The sequence below is a fragment of the Corvus brachyrhynchos genome, unplaced genomic scaffold, assembly GCF_000691975.1.
Source record: "Corvus brachyrhynchos isolate BGI_N302 unplaced genomic scaffold, ASM69197v1 scaffold523, whole genome shotgun sequence".
Classification (NCBI taxonomy): Eukaryota; Metazoa; Chordata; class Aves; order Passeriformes; family Corvidae; genus Corvus; species Corvus brachyrhynchos.
The window spans coordinates 1,820,018-1,841,372 of record NW_008237265.1 but is presented as its reverse complement, the minus strand read 5'-3'; the positions used below and the strand labels follow the sequence as shown (position 1 = coordinate 1,841,372).

The following is a 21,355-nucleotide window of genomic DNA, read 5'->3' as shown; positions in this document are numbered from 1 at the left end:
TGTTCTGCGAGTGTCTGTCCCAGGCCCATGGATGGGAGGGTGGCGGTGAAAGCAGACACTTCCCTGCACTGGAAATGCCAGGTGATGGACTTAAGCAATATTCACATTCTGCGTGTATTTCTGGCTTTCCTAATCTTTCATCCTGCCATTCAATCCGCAGGGGTGCAAAAATCCACCCACATAGATCCAATGTCAAAATCCTGGCCTTAATTATTTATGGTTTGGTTTGGACAAATTACTGTTCTCTGTGCAATAACCACAGTTGTTACCAGAAATACAGAACAATCTAAACTGTACATATATACATTATATAGATATGAACATTTATTTTTTTAATAAAGATCATACCTTTATTAATGTGTTTTAAGGCTTAACTGAAATTCTCATTTCTCAGTCTTGCCCTGTGCTGCTTTTCACCTGACCAGACTGGCCTGGATCTATGGCAATTAATTCTCAGAAAAAACGAGTTCATGATTTTTATAACCTGAAAGCCAGCCTAGAACGAAAAGAACATCCAGCTTTACACGCCTTGCACTAAGATACTACTGGTTTGCAGTTGAACTGTACTAGTTTTTTGCACTAAAGAGGCACCCCCTTTTTTAAATGTCTCTGGGCTCTATTCATGAATCTAACCATCTCAATTTAGATCATTTTCATCTGCATATAAATAGAAGATGGATCTCTTAGGAAAAAACCCTTTTAAACAGGAACAGTAAATCTCATGAAACAAAAAGAAAGTTTGAATTATACAGCAAAATCAGGCATGCCAGAGCCACTGCAGAGCTTGGCAATGCCAGCCAGCACTATTCTTTAATTAAGTAAAGTAAACCTGTGAGTTTTATGTGTTTCCCAAAGTCTTTCTTTCCTTCTTTTCAAGTTAGTTTTTCCTGAATTTTTAATAAGTTAATGCTGATATAATTGCTGACATAATGCTTACAAATAGGTTCCCAGCAGTTAAGTATTGCTTTAAATTTGGATTTTTGTCTTTTGTTTTTTCCTTGCTAGACTGTGTATAAAAATATACTCTCTTCAGAAGTTCATAGTTAGGACATGGCAGGCCTGGTCATTTCACTTTTAGCATGTTCTCAGTTGGAAGGCAACTGAAAATCAGCAGAAGCTCACAGGTAATTCCTGTGCCTGCACAGAGTTGTTTAAAACAGATTTGTTTGAAGTTAAAAATCTGTACCCCATTCTTCAATGGGGTGCCAGCCAGGTGCTCTAAAACATGTTCCTAATTATTTGCTTTTGATATGATGAGAAAGTAGCACTAGTTTTGATTTTCAAGTTCACGTATGCTTTTGCATCTGAGATTTCTGTGGAGTGTGTTATGGATATGGATTGCAGCCCCAGTCTCAGTGTCTGAAGCAATTCCTAGAGTCACAGGAAATATTTGTTTTGCACATGTTATTTTTGAGGAAGACCAAATGGCAATAAAAGTATTCCAGAATAGAAAAAAACTTTCTAGTAAAAATCACGTTTGTGTCAATGACCTATCTGAAAATGCTAGAACCTCACAAAGCACAGTGTATCTGTCTCACCAGAAATAGTACACTTGCTTTTCACTAGAAAGTATTTGCAGTTTTCAAAAATGAAATACAGCATTAGCATTTTTCCAGGTTATTAAATAATGCAAAAGACCTTTTCTAGTTTGGTACAGTTCGTATTTCCAAGTCGTGGTTGTGTCGGGTGCTTCTTCAAAAATAATATTCTCAAGCTTTCGGAAGTGCACGTTCCAGAGCTTTGGTTCTGTGCAGTTGGTGTTGGAATGAATTGTTTCCTAAGCCTGAACTAAACCTCTTGAGGGGTTCCTCTGTCTCCTCCTGATTGAGAGGAATTGTAAGGTAAGGCTGAGGGTCCACTTAAGGCTTTTAGTGATGAGAAGCCAGTTTCACAACAGGGAAGAATTTTACTTTTAATATATTTGTACAATTTTTTTTTCCCTGCAGAATTACCAGATTCTATCATGGATTGTATGGATATTACAATTTTTTTTAAAGATCGTGAGCCAAAGTTTAAAAATCACTCGTCATTCTGGAAATGACAGTGTTGGAGAGCCAATCTAGAAAACTTGCTGATAGCCCTGGCAAAGGTTTCAAATCATTCAGCTCTGTGCAGGAGATCTACCTATTAAACTATCTCGGGTTGGGATACAAAAGCCCGAACTTACCACCTTTCAATCTTTGACCTACTTCGATTTTTATAAGAAATTGCTATAAATATGTACTTCCCAATTAACACAAAGTGATGGCTGATAGTTTCCCACAGTAAAAAATTGTCTGCACACAGATATCCATACGGGGAGCAAGGGGCATGTGATACAAAGAAGTGTGTTTCGTCTTTCAAGCTACAAGTCGATTGTGGCTTTTCAAAATCTGCAGATTTTCTCTCTAAATTAATCTTCCAGTGTCTTTTGTTGGTATCTTTCAAGTTCTATTGGCTTCCAGCTAGAATGCTAATGATAAAGCATCAGAATTGCACCCTTTTGAAAGACGAAAAGCAGGGTAGGCATCTGTAATAGTAGTGTAATGACACCAAATCTGCATGTACAGTTTAGAATTATTTGCCTAAATGCTCATTCATTGGCACACGGACATTTTCTTCAGTGCTTTATCTACATATGATGTTTTGCAGCACCAGTCTGGCATCATTAGACATCTACCCACCAGCATTTTAAAGATTTTTCCACAGAGCCATAAAATTGCACCTTCCTCGTTGAATCTAAAATCCAGCCCACCTGTAATAACAGAGCAGTGGAACATTATGGATCTCTCCTGGATGTCTGCAGTGCAGTGAGCTGGGGTGGCTTGCCTTCACACTGAAATAAAGGTCATGTCCTAATGTTATGCCTTCCTGTTTAAAATGAATGGCTTGTAAATGTTTATCTCAACTAGAAGTGAGAACGTGGTCTACGTCTGTGCTCTCCAATTCCCCCTTGGAGAAGCTGTGCAGTGAAACAGCTGCATATCCCTTCACGTCCTTCTCTTGCTGTTAAACATTTACATCTCTGGCTTCAGCTCTTTGCCAGGTTTCCCCCTGCTCATGTTTGGATTCCTGGTTGAAGCTTGCAGTAGTGTTGTCTGGATTTATAGTGGGTTACACTGTTTTCTCCAGGAAAGAGCAAGCTAAAGGGAGCAGAAGGATTGACAGTCCACGCACAGCGTCATGCAGTGTAGAGTTTCTTTGTGTTCTGCCAATAGGTATTGCAGTGTAAAATGTCTGGAGGCTAGTTGGGGCTACTTCTCTAGAGAGAGGACCAAAGTATACAGTATACTGGCTTTCATTTTGCTGATTTTGGACAGTCAGGGCTGCTTTCCATTTCCTACAATGTTCCAATATAACCAAGTCACATGTGCTCGGTAATGGAGGCTTCTGAGACCTGGGGCTTCTGTAAAAAAGGAAAAGAGCAAAGTAGTATTTATACAATATAGTATTTTGATTCACTAATGAGCTGTGAGATGGGTGTTATCATGAACTACTGTGCAGCAAGAAAGGTTCTTAAAACGCATATCAGCTTACTCCATCTCCAAATCATTGCAGATAACACAGTGTTTAGTTTCTAATTAGACTTGTGTTGTGCTAATTCTCATGAGCGGTGCAAGTGATTGACATGCTGCATTTTAGTGGCAAGTAGCAGAGCAGCTGAGTGGAGCTCGGAGCTGAAGCCAGCATCCTGCTGCTGAGGAAAGCACGCTGCTCCCAGAGACTGATTTGCAGGATGAACACATGCTGATTGGTGTGGCCTTGGTCTGAGGGGAAGGAGGAAATAAAGGCACATAGTCTTCAATTAGACCAATGATACTCTAGTCCTAAAAGGATTAGGAAAGAAATGTCTAAATGAAAATAAAAGCCCATTGTGTAATAGTTTACAAATCATGTATTTACCTTGGATAGTTTTTTGCACTGTTTCTTAGGAGAGGATGGACATTATTCTTTTTCCATGCCTCAGTCCCCTGTATTTAAAATACGGATAGGTCATTCTAAGTGCTAGTTTCTGTACATGTAAATAATAAGTGTAACCCTCAAGGCAGAGCCTTGTGAACTGTTCCTTGATGGAAAACACCAGAGCAGCATAGGCATTTTATGTAACTAAAATTGTTTCAGAATCGTTTTTGCCAGCACTTTTCTTTGTGGCCAGCTCAATTCAGTATGTTTGGTAGTGCAGTTCCACTGTGGAAATAAAAATAGCAATATGGATTTGATACAGACAGTCTCATTGAGCTAGATTGGGTTACTGTAAGGAATATCTCCTAGTTTAAACCCTCTAATCAGGTTTAAATCCCTTCAGTCAGATTCTTAATGTAAAGTTTGGCTTTTTCAAATCATAATCGTTGCATTCAGCACTAACAAAGGCTGTGCCCATGACTCTTGGATATCATTCATGTAGCATTTCATTTTTTCACAGCCTCTAAAGCCCCTGTGAGGCCAAGCAGGGCTGTTCCTCTGCTTTAGGGCCTTTTTGGGCCCCCCATACATGTGTTAAAGGAGAGGGGCTGGATAAGGAGTGGCATTTTCTCAGGATGATCAAGCTGTGGCTTGCTGCAAATCCCATCTGCCCTCTCCACATGCAGCATTAGAGGCCCTTCCTGGAACAAGCTCCTCGGGGATTTACCTGCATGAGGTTGCCGGTACGGGGTCACTGGAAAGGCAGATGGGACACATGATGACAGACTTGGACCAGTTGCATTTGGCAGAGAACAGACCTGTGGAGTAGGATAGTGACTTTATGGGTCAAAATTTCTATTTAAATGGTATTCTTTGTGGATCTCATCCCCCAGTCAAATATCAAATATTGTAGTACAAATAGCAGTGGTACCATGCAGGGGTTGAATTTTCAGAATTGCCAGGTGGGCACTGCAGGCTGCAAAGAGTGTTTGTGCAAACCATAGAACAGATAAAGGTATTTACTCCTGTCTGTGTGCTTCAGCTTGCTAGGGATACTTTTTTGCAGGCTGTGTAAATAAAGGTCAGATTTTGCTTTGTCAGTTGACATTGGGGTGAATTAAAGTAGACTTGAGAGCCACAACAATATCCCAGGTAATAAAATTTGATCTTGAAGTAAGAATGATACATTTGTCTTCTGCTTGAGAAAGGAAGGTATAGGGCAACCCAAACTTCTTATTCTGTTTTGTCTCTCTCAGAAAATGCAAAAAGAAGGCTCTGGACTTTGCGAGAGTTTCAGGAAACTTGGGGAGAAAAATCATGTGGCATAAACATTATTTGACCTAATTATGGGCAGCATGTTTTAAGTATATGAACTTGTAAAGTGCTCGTGCTTTGTAATACTGAATAAAAATGTTCTGCTACTTGTTGTGAAGATGAAACTTGTCTTGGACTTCACTGGCAGTGAAACCAGGTTTGCTACAGATCTGTGTTGCAGATTAGGTCGTTTACTCATATTTCAGCTACATTTTTTCCAGTTTCTCTTCCTCCACTGCTCTGTAAAAGTTGTGCAGCTGCCTGGAGGGCCATAGGCATTAAAAAGGCTTGAAGCACTAAAAGAAGAAATTTTGGGTCCTTTTTCTTAGTCAAACAGTTTTTTGTATGCCAAGTACAGTATTTTATGCTGTCCAAGGAAACGGATATCATTTGCTACACTTTAACACAAAAGCCATTACAGCTCTCCTTGAAGCCAGTGACAAAATTCCACTTGCTTTCAGTGGCAGTTTGCAAGCAACACCTGATGCAGTTTCTGTTAGAGCAGGAGAAAGCTGAGAGTCCACAGTATCATGCAGATGTAAAATGAAAGAACTTGGTGCCGTATCATTTGCACATTTCAAGAGAAACTGTCTTGGTTTTGGAGGAAGAATCCCATAAACTTGTTACCCAGGCACTTGCAAGTCATCCAGAGAAAGAGTCCAGAGAAAGAAGTGTGCAACTGCGCTCCAGCCTAGTACTGTTTTGTTTGAGTGTGTATCAGAGCATGGGGAAGGAGTGACCACCTTCTTGTCCTGGGTGTTCCCTTCAATCTGGAAGGTGAAATGTCAGCTGCTGTTTGAATGTGTAGTAATCACCAGTAAATCTCAAACTCTAAAATACTTGCTTGTGCAAAGCAGAGATTGAAATGGAAGAACTCCAAGGAAGACATCTCTTTTTTTAAAGTGTTTTCCCCTGGGCTTTCCCCTCCACGGGCCAGCAGAAATTTGGCTACCCCAGAGTTGTTCCCTGTGCACCTGCTGCTCACTGTGCCTGAGCAGCCCTGAAAAGGGGAACCCAGAACTGGGCTGTGTGTGAAGGGAAATGTGTGGGTAAATGTACCTTCCAGACACCCCCATCAGCAGCATGGCAGCAAAAAGAAATGTCTCGTGTTCCCTCCGCGTGAGATCGGCCTTAAAATTCTCCAGAACAATGAGGCTTCTCTGCAGCTGTGGAGAGCCTGGGGCCTTGTCAGGCATTCTTGCATTTCTCAGCTTATTCTTGTTGCACCTTGATAGAGATAAGACTAATTATTAGATCCTCAGCTTTAGACTCCCTGCAGTTACTCAGTGCACAGAGTTTACTTTATCTATCATTTTCCACTCTAGCCTTATAGTTTACTTTAGGGAGATTATATACTTGCAGCTACTGGCCTACCAGGAAAGGACATGATTTTGAGCTCCATGGGATGTTACTGATCTGTAAATCATTTAATCTCTTCCAAATAGTGGCTGCTCTGTCATTTTTCACAATATACCTTGCCTTAATATTGGAAAACAATCAGTAATTTGGGTGATCAGGTTCAGCAACCTTCAGAGGGACCCAAAATCTTTAGAAATTGGTGTTAGGGAAGATTGTATCTTCTGAAGTCACATTGCCCCAAGTTTTGAAAATGTCAGGCTTGCATCAATATTCATAAGAGACCCAAGCTCAGTGATATTTAATGAAAGAATACCTTCATGGAAAGTACTTTACATGAATAGTAGATGCATTTTAGAACCTGTTTGAAATGGATATGTAGAGCTTTATGTTCTCACAAAGGCAAAAACTTAGCAAACAGAAGTGTTTGAAGCATGTGGATCTTTTGCTACTGGATTTGGATTTTAATTAGACCTCTGTGTTGCTGTCTGACCTGTGATGAGGTGACACATCAATCTGCCGTGCAGTCATCAGGACAGAATGGTGAGAAGAGGCAGAGACCTGGAGAACCAGGGGTTAGAGGAGACTTGGACTCGTGCCTGATATGGCCCGTGGCAGTGTCTGGTTGGTGGGGCTGCCTGGAGTTTTGAAAGACGAGCAGAATCAAGGAAAATACCAAAGAAGGAGAAATGAAGTATACTCTGGGCATTCTGTAACATTTCTGTTCTCACCCAGCTCTACGAGAAGTTGCAATAGATGTGTACTTATGTCGATTAATCTTCATGTTAATGTCAGTGAACCAACTCTTCCATAAAGGTAGAAGACATTTTCTTACTGGCCTCGAGAGAAAACAATTCTCTGGTGTTTGTTGTGATGAATTTACAGGTATTTCACAGGGCAATTTTCCCAAATTCTCTGCTTGTATGAACTGGTACAGCATCACTTTATTCAATGCAAGCTTATCCCAGTTTTTGTGGCAGGTGATCTGGCCTTGGTGAGCAACAAATCATTTGCCCCTAGTTCCTGAGTAACCAAGAGATGGAAAGTTTTCATTAGGTTTGGATTGTAGCTTTCCTATAACGTGCACACTCCAGGTGAGTTGGCCTAAGCCAGTGAGGTGTCTGTGTATGCAGATGTTGTACCCCAGCTAAAACATGTTTCTGGTTCAACTGAAGAAGGGTAGCAGGAGAAGAGTTGGCAAAGTAGTCACTAAATCCAGCAAAGCTTCAAGCACTGCCAGTAGTCTTGAGGGCAATTCAGTTCAGGAGGTTCCAAACAACTGCTGAAGGAACAGTGACATGGTTTGTTTGCTGTTGCTTGTTTATCTGTTCTGCACGGTATGTCACATTTATCAGTCACATAGATTGTAGGGGGTAACAGTAATGATGATGTTTTGACTTTTGCTGTGTTTTTTCTGTGTTTTCTGACTAAATTCATACTCAGATGGCTTCTTCTTCTTCTGCTGTTCCAGCATATCTGTCTCAGGCTGCCGCTAAAAAGAAGAAGCAGTAATCTGGCAAAATGAACTCAGAACACAAAAAGAGGAGCCACTGGAGACTAATCTGCAACGTGTTCAGGTATTTGGACTTTCATATGGTAGAGTAATTGGTGCATACATGTGGTGTGCTCTGCAGTTCTTGTTCTTGTTAACTCACAAAAAGTGGCTGAGAAAATGAGGTAAATAAAAAATTATGTGAAGGATGAAAGTTGTTTAGTCAGAATGCCTCCATGGAACTTAAAGATGGAGCCAGGTTTGGAAAGGTAGAGTTGCAACTCCAAGGTCAACATGTTGATGCTGCTGTCCATCACATCTGTTAGCCAGATCAGATTTTGCCATCTGTTTCTGCCCAGAGCACCAATGGCCATCTGAGAAGTGGTGGAGGAAAAGGACCCTTCTCTGACATCCGCTGGAGCAAAGCGAACAGCCCTCCTCTGCTGATAGGCTAAGGCACTGTAACACTCCTGGTGACCTCAGGAATTAGGTCCTGGGCTAGGTCGACAGTGAGGAAGAAATTAATTTTGGTTCCCATAGGTGCCAGAGATCCTGTGTCACTTGCCAGGCCTCAAGGATTTTTGGCAGCTTTAGGTTGTATATATGTCCTGGATACAGCTGAAAGAAAATAAGGCATTTACAGTTCTTCTCAGTGCAGAAATGAGACTTTCTAGTTGGAAAGCAAGAACAATCTAGAGAAATGTTGTAATTTTCTAGATAATAGGAAAATGGATTTTTGTTTTATGAATACATACAGGAGAAATAGCACAGCTCTGTTGAGTTGTTCCATGTCTCTGAAGCAAGGAGAGCACTTGTGTGATTCCTTTTCCATGCTCCATGTGAGCAGGTGATGACAGACAGACTATGGATGTGCAATGTGACCGCTTAATGGCAGCAAGTAATTACATACATGTTTGTATGATGATGTAAGTGCAGAGGTTGGCTATACACGGCTTTGTAGCTGATTAATTAGGGGAAGCAAATGAGCTGCTAATGGGAGTAAAGGTAAGAGTTGTGCTTGCAGAGTGCACCAGTACCAAGGTGCATTCAGAGAAAGCATTTTATTTGTACAGTCATTGCAGTCTTATGTTATCTCATTGCAATGATTAAGCTGTTATAATTAACTGTTGCTCATAATTAAGTATTTTAAACAATTCCACAAAAGCAGAGGTACCTCCTAAGGGTATATATTTAATGGTTATATCACTGATATGTGAAAAATCACTCTTGTTGAATGTTACATCATATGTGACTGAAAAGCAGATGCAAGTAAACAGCAAAGTCATTCTGGATATTATTTTAATTCCTGAACTACACACTCTATCAGCTTGCAGATATTTATTCATGTTGGTATTTTTTATGTGTGTATTCCCGTGGTTTTGGCAGTGTGTTCATAGACACTGTTGATGTACTGTTTCAGATTCTGCTACCAAACTGCTTCTGGGACTTCATGCAGTTCTCTTCATCTGAGAGAACCTCAGATAAGTTACATGGAAAATTCATAGTAAATCCCAGAGCACCAGATTTTGCTGCACATAATGCAGATGTAACACATGGGACCAGTGAGTGATGGTGTAGTATTATTAGTACTTTTCCTTTCAGTATTTTGTCTTTTTTTTTTTTTCCCAACATTGGGCCCTCAATGCAAGTAGTTGCTTGCCGTGGCATCCCAAATAAGTAAAGTCAGTGGTGAAAATTCTTAGTTTTTTGCCAAGTGTTTTAGAGCCTTGAGCCAGCTCATTAGCCTTCAGAAACATCCTCAGTCTCACTTTAGAAGAAACATTCTCAGTCTCACTTTAGAACTAGAGTATTCTCTGCAAGAACAGGAAACTGCTGTCAGAATCTCCTAATGTAGATTTAGGAAAAGTTTCTATTCAACTTTGAAGAGTGATACTGTTTTCTTGCAAGAAGGTTAATTGTATCTAAATAATTTAAACTTTTTATCCTTTTGAAAATAAGTACGCTTGAGATTAAAAAAATGTTTTACCATTCAGTTATGCAGTTCCTTCAAAAGAGTTACCACTTAAAGACAGGAGAAACAAGCCTTACACAAGTCTTATTGATGATAGGAGGAATAGTACCTAAGAACATTTTGTAAGCTGAAATTATGGACTCGTTCTGTACCCAAAGGTGGTGGTCAAAGCAAACATCCAGTATTTTAGATGAGAATTACTGACCTTCCTTAATGTTCTGAAAACTCATCATTATGGGGAAGATAGAATTTGAATTTCAGATTGTGATCATTCCTCAAAATAACAAAACTCTAAAAGTCAGATTTTCCTCTGAGAAATTTCAGACTGTATAAGATTTGGGTAACTATGAGTAACAAGCTGTTTTAGAAAGGAAATTTTTTTCCTTCTTTGGGGAAAAAAATGTGCTTAATGCTTTTTGCAAACATTTCATGTTTCTACCACTATCCTGATACACCATTTTCTAAACAAATTACAGATACAACAAAGCTACTTACAAGTGTTGCTATGTTTGAGAGATGCAGATTTTAATTTAGTTCTGTTTTTGCGGAAGGAGTGCTTCCATTTCACAAATTTTGTGTCATTTTGGGACCTGAGAAACTTGAAATCAATATTTTATCACAGTCAGTATTTCTAGTACTTCTCCTAATTATAAAACTTTGCAAAACTCTCAAACTCTCATGGTCTTTCTCATTCCAAAACACTCTTCATTGAGCACAGGAAGAATTAGTATCAAATAACTAATAGAGCATGTGATTTTTGCTGGGTCTGGTAACCAAGGCAATGGTTCCAGACAGTGCAGAAGGGTCAGTTCCTTGTTTGGAACTTTGGGTTTGCACTGAGTGGTGATCATGATGTCCGGGTGCTGTTTAGTTAGTGGGGAGGTCTGGATGCCTTTGTTTCAAAACCATGGCTTTGCACCTACTACACAGCCCAGAGCTGTGTGGATTTTAATTAGACCAGTTCCTGATGCAAAATGAAGACTAGGGAGGAGTGGTTTGGTGAATGTCAGCTGTAAAAATATAAATGCAGTGATGACACTAAGAAGGGAAAAAAACTTAAGGACAGCCTTAATTTCTAAAGTTCCTGAACTTGTGGTCTGTACGTTTGGTTTCCCTGATAATGTCCAAAAACATGATTTGGGGTTTTTTCTTTTCCTTTTATTTTTCTTTTCTGGAGGCAGGGCATTCATTGGACCTAAGTAGCATTTATTGACAAGTAATACGGAGAGGGAAGAGAGTTTCAGATATGAATTAAGTCTGAGTTATAGTGAGTCATAACTGACAACAGAACACCCAAGAAGAGCCATGAGACAGGATGAGATGAAGTGAGACAAGCCATGAAAGAAGGGACAGATTTATGAGTTATTGGCCTACAGGTGGGATGAGAAGATATGAGTGGAGAATGAGATCATCAGGCAGAAGTCTGGTAGGGGAAAAGGAGGGGGTTCTCAGGACACATCCTGGTAGCCTCCTGTGCATACTGGGAGGATTGATTTAAGACACAGGAAAATCAGTGTTAAAAATTATACAACGATGGGTTAGATACCAAACCTCAGAGGGGCTAGATTTTTCTCTCCCTACACTTAGAAAAACAAAGACACAACACTTAGGATGACCCTGAGCCTGCAACAGTACACGGAGACCACCCACTCCAAGGGTTATCTCACCTGGTTAAATCCTATCAGCCTGCTTTCAGTGTTGGTAATGCAGGGCACTTTTCAGCAGTTCAAGAAAACTGTTGTATTGCTTAGAATAAAGACAGGAGGCAAAATTTTCACCTTCAATCTAAACAATTCAACAGTTTTCTTAAAACATTAGGATTTGCTTTTCATCCCTGAAACTGAAAGCATGTTTCCAAATAACTACATCCTTCATACTAGGCTGCAGCCAAGGCACTGTGTATGAGTTATAATTGGTGGAACTGATTGCCAAGTGTGTTTGGGTGAAATTTCAGCTGGCAAAATTATAATCCATTTCAAGATTCAGTATCTTAAAATTCTCACCTGAAAGATGAAAGTAAGACCTTGGCTGCTCACAAGGGCCTGTACAGATCCGTGAAGTTTTTGTGTTACTGTAGTCACGGCCCCTGCCCCTTTTCTAGTTTTGTTCCTGTATTCTGTACAGAGAGATGAGGAAAATCTGTTTGGAGAAATGCACTGAAGTCTGTTCTTTAGCTGAATCTGCAGAATCAGTTGGCATCCTCTTGAAAAAAACTTTCCTGGTGGAATTTCTTCTTACACCTGATTCTGATACGAATAGATAGGAGTGGGGAAGAGGCAAATGTGTGTTTCTCACAGATTCAATTATTTTTGCTTCGTGATTTAGCTAAGAATACTAAGGACTCATATGTGCAGGTGGAGAGATTGAATTAAAAGTCATTAAACTTGGTAATGGATTGGTAGAACTTGAGGTGATCAGTAGAGCAGTTTTGATTTGGTTGGATGTATGAAATTTAATTTGGACTATAAAGGTGAACTGCATTAAAAATTCACAAAATCTCTATTATTCTTTAACTATATTTGGAGCTATTTAGTTTTGTGTGGAACTGAAAAAAATGGGTAGTTTTTCCTTAAAACAGTAAAGTTTAAAAACTGTGAAACTTTTTTGCTCGGTTTGAGCCAGTGGGCTAAAACAGGATTTGGTTAAGCCTCAGTGTGTAATATTGTATATTTTGTTTAACTGTTGCTGATCACTTGCTCCACAGCAGTGTGCACGGAGTCAGAGCTCCCTTCAGGAAGGGCTGGAACATCTGAGCTTAGTGCTGGGACTCGTCCTGCAGCAGAAGGACTTTCCAGCTGCTCAGACTGGCACCTGTCCTCAGCCCTGTCCAAACCCAAATGCCTAAGGAAGTGTGTAAGGACAAGGAAATTGTAGATCGTATTTCAGCTAAGTGATCTCTTGGTGCTCCCCCACCCCAGAGAAACATGCAGCCAGGCATAGTTTATTTCTCATTAGCAACTGAAGTGGATTTCTGTTCTGTAAACTTTCCCGACCTCCCTCTGAGCCTTGCAGCCTCCCTCGCAAGGAGTCCTACAGCATAACACACCTGTTGTGAAGAGCCAGTTCATTTTTGTTTGTTTTGAAACTACCTCGTGCTAGTTGGAGGTGGAAGGATGCCTTATAGAGTCCAACAGTGAAACTGGAAAAGAATTTTTAAGATTGTATTTTTGAAATGTAATTGATGTTTAGGCATTATGTAAGTGTGGTAGAGCACAGTTAAGTAATCCAGGACCAGGTTGCCTTGTGAGTGGAATAACCAGTAGCCTAAAGGGTCTGTGCTTCAAGAGAAGTTAAGTCTTAGCAGCCATATCAGTTTTAAGCATGGGCATATTTGGTAATAGCAGAAAAACCCCAATGGGTTCCAGTTGATGAAGCATTTGAGCATGCATTTAACTGCTCTGCGCATTTCAGTCTGAGCTGTGCTGGACTACGGAGTCTGGGTGTTACTCTGGAAGTACCTCTCTGTAAAATTTGATCCTGTTGCAGCGCTTACAGTGGGGTTTTTTTGTTTGCTGGATAAACACCGTAGGCTTTTGACTTTGCTATCCTGTGTTGGATAGTGTTTGTTTTGTGTAGAGCCCTGATTCTAACTAGGAGCTTATTGACGTCAACGTGTTCTGGGATGTTTCTGCTTGCCAGTGATAAAAGGCGTGAATGGTAGAGAGAAGTAATGGGAAGAGAGAGGTTAAAGGTGCCTGAGGAACCCTGACATCTATGGAAGATAAGAAGAACGTAGATCATCATCACTCTGTTACATATTGAGACACAAGATCTCCTTAGGATGGGCTAATAAATACTTCAGTAACTTCAGCTGCCTGAGCTGCTGTGTCTGCAGACATGGTTTCCCCTTTGTAGCACCTTCTGTGAAATAAAAACACAGTAAGAGCTTCAAATGGAAAACAGTGGAAAGAGAAAAGTATTAAAATTACAATTTGCTCACCAGGTTTTGTAGACTAATAAGATTATTCCTGCAAAACAAAATGACCAGCCAAACAAACATACAAAATCATGACAATTGAGAGACTGATTTTAACTAAATCGCCATAGAGTCTTGCTGTCTGTGGGAATTTTTCCTTACTAGATTTCATTTTAAGAAGGTTTCTTAATGCAAATGGACTTTGCAAATCTTAGTCCACTGAAACTTAAAAATCTTAAACTTAAAAATCAAATCTTCTCTTTTGGCAAAATATAAGAAATATAATGCATGACATTACATTACATAACAGTGTTATTCCAAAATGAGTAGAGTTCCAGGTTAAAATTCAAGACAAGCTGGTATAATACCATATTTGATCCACACATGTACTAAATTCCTTATGCAAAGACAAAGCTTGGGAGAAGACAAAATACCTTCTTTTTTGTATGACATAATGGGGCACTGAAAGATTAGGGTCACAATGTTAAAAATTCTGAAGTCCTATTTAGATTGCAGGACAGAAGACTGGACTTTGAAAAATGCTTAGCTCTATTGGCCCTGAGCTATTCCAAATATCTGATCATAAGAACTGGAGCAGGAACAGGTTGATGCTGTGCTCACTTGGAAATCTGACACCAGTGGTGTCACTAGCAGTAGAAAATAGAGAAGCTGTTTGGAACATCTGTTTCAGTGCAGGAAATAAATGTGGATGCTGACATTTAACCCAGTGTCTAAACAAAACACCTTTCTGGGTTTTCATAAGTATTCTTCATAGGCAGAGGGTAAGGGGGAAGGAAACAGAACAAATGAAAAGTCATCATTAGGGTGGAGAGGAATGAGGGCAGCAGGATAGCAGGTGTAGGAAGAAAATGCCATGGACATTGATGTCAGTGAAAGATGCAACCCATCAAAAGCCATGCCAAAAGTAGCAAAAGAAGATGCTGGAAGCGGTAAAAAACGGAATTATTTTTCCCACAGGTGTTGCTGTTGAGCAGAAATTGGAAGCAAACTGTGGGGGTCAATAGATTAAGAAAATAGTCCTGCTCATCATCACAGGAAACCATAAACCTCAGCACTGTGGGACAGGAGTGACCAGCAATGACCAGCTTTACTGCCTTAGGAGCATCCCCATTAGCTGTATTTCTCAGATAAGGTAAGAAATCAGTTAATTTCTGAATTGAATTGGGAAAATACTGTTTATAATCAAACTAAATGCAGCCTAAGCAAAAAGCCTGAATATAAACTTCTAAAATCAGTGACTTTATACATCTTCCAGAGGCCATATATGTCAAGCGTACACCCGTCTTTCAGACTGATACAGTAGAAGTGTGTTAACACAGAATACTGATGTAATTCTCTCTGTTCATTTTCTTTCTTGAAGCTGTTTGCTGCATTTCAGACAGGTTAAAATGGAGTGTTTTTCTGACTCTTGGGACTGACATTCAGCTTGCCTATTATGTCTTATTAAAGGCTCTGTCAGGTTTGAAAATCAGAAATGTTCAAATAAAAAACAGTGTCTGGAGAGAGAGGCACAATATGCTTCTGTTTTCCAGCCTGTTAATAAGTGAGGAGTGGGAGGTAAAGCAGGGTTCAGTACAGGACTGGGGGCTACTTTAGTCCTTTCTTTAACTGAAAAGAGAAAAAAAATGTTTATTTGTTAGGGAACAGCCTGTGTTTGTATGCACTCAAAATACTGATTGATTTGCTGATGTTACTGACAGACACTGCATGCATTTAATGTCCTTGGACGAGAATTTGCAGTAATTCTGTTTCCCTTTGTGGAGATAATTAAGGCACACAACAGCTGTCTGGGAAACATTAGCGCTCCACTACCTGTTCCCAGGGGAGCAGAGGCAAGGCAGGAGTCATTTGACCGCGTGATTGGCAGGACTGGAGTGAGAATCAAACCTTAACCAAGCCCTGCAACCGAAGGTGGACACACAGCATTGTACTTAAAACATCTACAGTTGCTACGCAAATCTTGGAATTGTTTTGGTTGGAAAAGACCTCTAGGATCATCGAGTCCAACCATCAAATGCAGAGGAGAAGGTAGTTTTGTGTGTAGAGACAAAAGATACAGCTGCGCTAAATGCTCTACAAATACATAGTGAGAGGAATCCTCATCATGACACTGCTCAGCCTATCTAAAAGAGGAGGAATCTCCTGTATATTTCTTTTAGATAGTAAGTCAACTCTACCACAGCTGAGCAAGATTTAGACGTGTCTTTTCTTCTCAAATCAAAACTGTATATTAGTTAAAGGGTACACCTTTTAATTAATTTCTCAAAATGTGTGTGTATATTGCATTATTTCACAGAATTATTTAGCTTAGAAGCACAAGCTTCCCTAAACCTCATGGTTTGTGCAGTATCCTCCTTATCTATAAATAAACAATATATGACCTTTGTACTCTAGAAGCCTAGTAAAGACTCTGGCAGGACATCACACAACCTCTTAATATAACTTTCCAGCTATTTGTGGGAGTCTGCCTCCGTGTCGCTGAGAAACAGAGTTGGAGGTGACAGTTCAGATTTTGCCTCCTCCTTCCGGAAGCCATTTCAGTCATACAGCCAGTTATGTATCTTACTGTGCATTTATAGCTTAAGGAGTCATTTCCACTTGGAAATAGTCCTGGGCACAGCGAAGATGGACATAGAGTGCAGGCAAAGGTACAGCTCTGTTACTGCTTTAAGGTACTGAGATTAAATGTATGTTTACCAGGTTTCTGTTTCAGTGAAAATTGCAATAATAAATGTGATTATGTACAGTTCAGTAAAGATGCAATTTAGAATGTTAAAATATTTATGTGAGGTCTCAAATGCCACCCTAAGTAGGTGTTATATTAAAATTGCATATTAAAATAAAATACAGATTTCCCTTCCATACTTGATGTCAGTTACTTCATTTCAATTACTGAAAATATTTTGCAATTGTTTTTAGTTTCCTGTTTTTCTCTGCTTACATAAATAAACTTAGAAGTTTAATGAATTATGCTTAGATCCTTCAATATTTAAACTTCTGTCTGCTTTGATAATTAAAATTGAAAGCAAAATAAAATTTAGAAGTGTAGAATGCAGGCATGGTGTTTCCACATGGCCAGAACGTTTTCAGATGTTCATAAATGTTGTACTGTTCTGGAGCATCACATTAATATTTGAAGCAGATATGTGTTCAACTATAGGAAGACTTTCTTAGGTCTTTTTTTTGGGCGTCAGACCTCCAGTAAGCTGTTTAACATGAGGGCTCCTCCAGTGACCCTTGCTGAAACAGTGTTTGTTAGAGTGCATGTGGCAAAGCAGCCACTTGATTCCAGGAGTCTGGAAAATGCAGTGATATTTCAGGTGAAAGCGGTGTATTCCACTAGCAAAGGTGGTGATCTTTTTGTAAACTGAAATTCTGTGAATTTTAGAGAGAAGCTGTGATTTTTAAGGTTATACCTGCATTAGTGGTATGTATTAGTTTCTACATTGTTTAGTTTACATATTTCACCTACATCCTTGTAGCCAGATGCAGAGCTGTTTCTGTCTAATGAGTGTCTACTCTGAGGATATTTTTATCAACAACTATACAAAGGAAACTGAAATTAAAGACTTCCCCATAGGCTTTGTGGATCATCCACTGTTTTGTTGTTGAATTAATGAATGTTCAGTACACCACTACAAATGGAAAATGAGCTGCCATTGTAAGGGAAATTCAGATATGTTTTATGGATCCTTTGTTTTTCTTGCTTCCTTGTGGTTGCACAAAATCTGTGTTTTAGGGAGAGTGAGAGAAAATCCTAAGGGCAGCTGTCAGAACCAGGACAGAGATTTGGTTTAGTCACTGGTCTCCATGCAAAGGGACTTCTCTTTCCTCCTTCCCTGCTGCTGGACCTAAAAATGGATTTTGGAGTCCCAGAGCTTGTGGCTTCAGTTATGTGGGTATATGTTGTGAGAATTAGTAGTGCCAGTGGAACTCAAGGTTGATAAATACTACTATTATTTTACAATTAGGTATTAAATGTTACCTGTATTACCCTCTCAGGACAACACACGGCACTTCAGGGAAGAAACGCGTAACATGACTTGAAGAAAACGAGAACGTGTTTAAACAGAATGTCTCCAGGATAGTCAAGGGAGAGATTAAACCGGAGTTCAGAGGAAGTCTTTTGTAGGTACACACACTAGTGAGGAATTACCAAAATGGGAGAGCCAAAGGGGGGTGCTTAGCTTGCCCTTTTTCCCCACAGTAAAATCTGGGAAATGAAATTTCAAATGTCATGTGAATATTGAGCCCTATTTTGGTTTACTTTTAGTTTGTTGCAGAAAATAATTCCAAGGCTTCTTTTTTTTTGTCCTGCTGTTGTTGGACAAGGGTTCTTTCAGCAATGTCAAACTGGTTGACTTACAATAGGAAAAAGTGCTGTGAAAGAGTGATAAATAAACAAAACCAGAAAGGTTTTTTATGTGTTTGTTCTCCACTAACTTTTTACTGTGCTGATACTCTCAGTGATTATTTATGATTGTATGAAAACTGTGTCTGTCTGCACAAATATGAGAAGACACGCTTGGTTTAGTTGTGCATATGAAGAAAAGGAACTGCATAAAATATTTTTCATTCCTCTTGTTAATTCTTGATTGAAATCCATTGAGCATTGTTATTCTTTTGCTGGTAATGCACAGACAAAAGAGCAGACTGTCACCAAAGAAAATTCAATTCATATTTTAAAGGATAAAAATGAAGAACATGTTATTTATTTTATGGATATGTATGTGCATAGTTAAACGTGTATCAGTTATAATGGGCCAAGGAAAGCAGAAAGGAATCCTTAGTGCAATGATGGAATGGGAAGGAGAGAACCAGAACAGAGCTGGCTTTGAGATTTGAGGCAAAGGAAGGCATTTCATGTGCAAAGGATCAGGCACCTATTGGATTCCCAGTACTGGGGGCATAAAACTTTAATTTCCTTATAGAAGCAGAGCAGTTTGAAGTGATAGGTTTGACAGTGGAAGCTGAGTATTGGTTTTCTTTTTAATGTATTATTTATAATTTAAGAAGTTGTTATAATTTATTACATTTTATTTTACCTTGTCTTTAAAACTACTAGTTATTTTTTAAAATAATAGAGTAAGGTTTAGAATGCAGATTTACACAAATACGTATATATCCATTGTAGAAAAAAAAATCTATGAAGCAAAGAAAATAGATTTAGATCAATTCAATTTGACGTTTTGTGTGCAAGCAGACTTGGAAGCCTAATTTGTACTGATTACAATAAAAATAATTTTGATGAGGGAAATGTTATGACCCACACACAAAGGTGGGGTAACTGAGGTTCTTGTTAATAGATCCCTTGGGGTGGATCAGAGTGAAGTGACACTGTGGTTTTAGAGAGAGAGATAGGGAGATAGATAGCAGGTTTATTTTAGAACCATTTGATTGCAATGGAAAGGAAGTATGTAGCTGGCTTGGTTAGTATCTACAGAAATACAGCAATATAAAAGTATAAAGGTACCACTTAAGAAAACATATAAGGAAAAGAAGGGAGAAAAGATAAGAGTAGATAGTGGAAAGATATCACCACCCATGAATCCAGTGACAAGACTTGATTGTTACAATTTCATTGTCTGTTGGTTGAGGTGATAGTCTCAGTCTTGATCCATGAAACACAAAGTTCAGTGGGTTCAGTGTTCAGGTTCAGGTGGGAATGCTCAGGTACCTCTCCTTGGACTGTGGGAAGTGTTACACTGTCTGATACAACACTGTGGATCATGCACAGTTCTCTGGTGGAAGGCTGTAGAAATGAGTCTGGGGGCATTTCAGGTATCTTTGATGGTTTATGACACCCTCTAAGACATGACCCTGCCTCTCATGTCAGTGCAGTTGAGCTGGTTATGCCCCATCAGAAGGGATGAAAACTCTGAGGCCTCTGTGTGAATGTCCTGATACTTCCTCAGGTGGGATTTTACACCTGAGCCGCTTGTGTAAGGGAGGACATTGCCGTGATCAAAAGCACTAGTCCACCTCACAGGATCTGCTTCTTATCGACCTCTTCCCTTACCTGGCTCAAAACCAGCTCGTTGCTAAACAAAGGTTGGTTTTCTCGTGGTCACCCTCTGGTGGTGGATGGTCACTGCCTCTGCCCCTGGGGTGGTGCTTCTGCAGACCAGAGGTTCCCCCACAACGCACCCAAATCCTCTCCTCTGCTTCAGCTGGGGGACTCAGCAAAGCACCTGCTGCTTTGGCAAATGGCCCATCGTTTGAGTCATTAACCCTTAACATTTCAGTCTCTCACATGAAAGAATGTCTCTGAAGCAGTTCCTAGAAAATGTCATTAGCAAGGTTAAATACTTCTGCCTTAAAGATTAAATCACAGTAAAGCACCCTGTGGAGAGTTTTGGTCTTTGTAGCCAGACCATGAGTGTTATCACAACTGTCACAGCCCAGGCAAGGGTTGTCCTCATCTCCCTGTGCATGGGGCAAGCCTGCTTAGGCACACAGATGTGTGGGGTATGATTCTTCCATTCATCTGGGCATTCTTTGTGCAGTGCTTTGAGGAGTAGCAAGGGTTGTGCCTGTTCAGTGTCTGTGGTCGCAAGTGCTCACTGAAAGCTGCATCATGAATTACACCTGAGAAACTTTCCTCCTGGTTTGCTCCCTTTGACTTGAAGGATAGAATCAGGTGAATTTTGAATGGTTTAAATATATTTTAAGCTGTGTCAGAACACATTTTTTCTGGTGTTTTTGGTGAGTTTTAGTTTGCCCTATGAGTATTTTATTAATACCACTTTATATCATTAGAAATTCAGAAATACAAGAAAAGTTATATTTTGTTGCTGTAGTGTTACAGAAACACAGAATCCTTCAGGTTGGAAAAGACCTCTCATATCAAGTCCAACCATTAACCAAACACTGCCAAGGCAACCACTAAAACATGTCCCCATCTACACATCTTTTAAATCCCTCCAGGGATGGTGACTCCACCATGCAGCATGTTCCAATGCTTGACAATCCTTTCCATGGAGAAATTTTTCCTGTTACCCAACCTAAACCTCCCCTGCCACAACTTGAGGCTGTTTCCTCTTGTTCTGTTGCTTGTTACTTGGGAGAAGAGACCAACCCCTACCTGGCTACTAGCAAGTCCCATAAAAAGTCCTTTAATCCTTAAAGAGTGTCCTGGGTTGCAGTGTATTCTATCACCATCCTCATGAGGTGTTGAAATCAGGTGGGGCAGTGTTTCCTTGCCTCCTCCCCCCAGACTATCTTGCTGTTAATGGCCCATCATTGTCCTGCCACCTGACTCAGAGATAACTCCCTCTGGACTATCTTCTGTTAATGAGCCTAATCAACACTTGGCCTCATGACTCATTACCCCATTGTGAGATGCTCCACCCAGAGGGAGGAACCAAGCATCCCATCATGGATATAAGCTGAGGCTGAACAC

At 39.9% G+C, this 21,355-nt stretch overlaps 1 long non-coding RNA gene across 5 annotated transcripts in view; it reads left to right on the top strand.

Annotated features, from left to right (window-relative positions):
• Positions 1-21,355, top strand: part of LOC108445772 — a 121,137-nt gene that overhangs the window by 52,987 nt on the left and 46,795 nt on the right. For all 5 annotated transcript variants that reach the window (XR_001860746.1, XR_001860745.1, XR_001860743.1 and 2 more), the window contains 2 exons: positions 8,024-8,129; positions 14,911-15,085. This is a non-coding gene — a long non-coding RNA (uncharacterized LOC108445772). The remainder of the gene's footprint in view (positions 1-8,023; positions 8,130-14,910; positions 15,086-21,355) is intronic.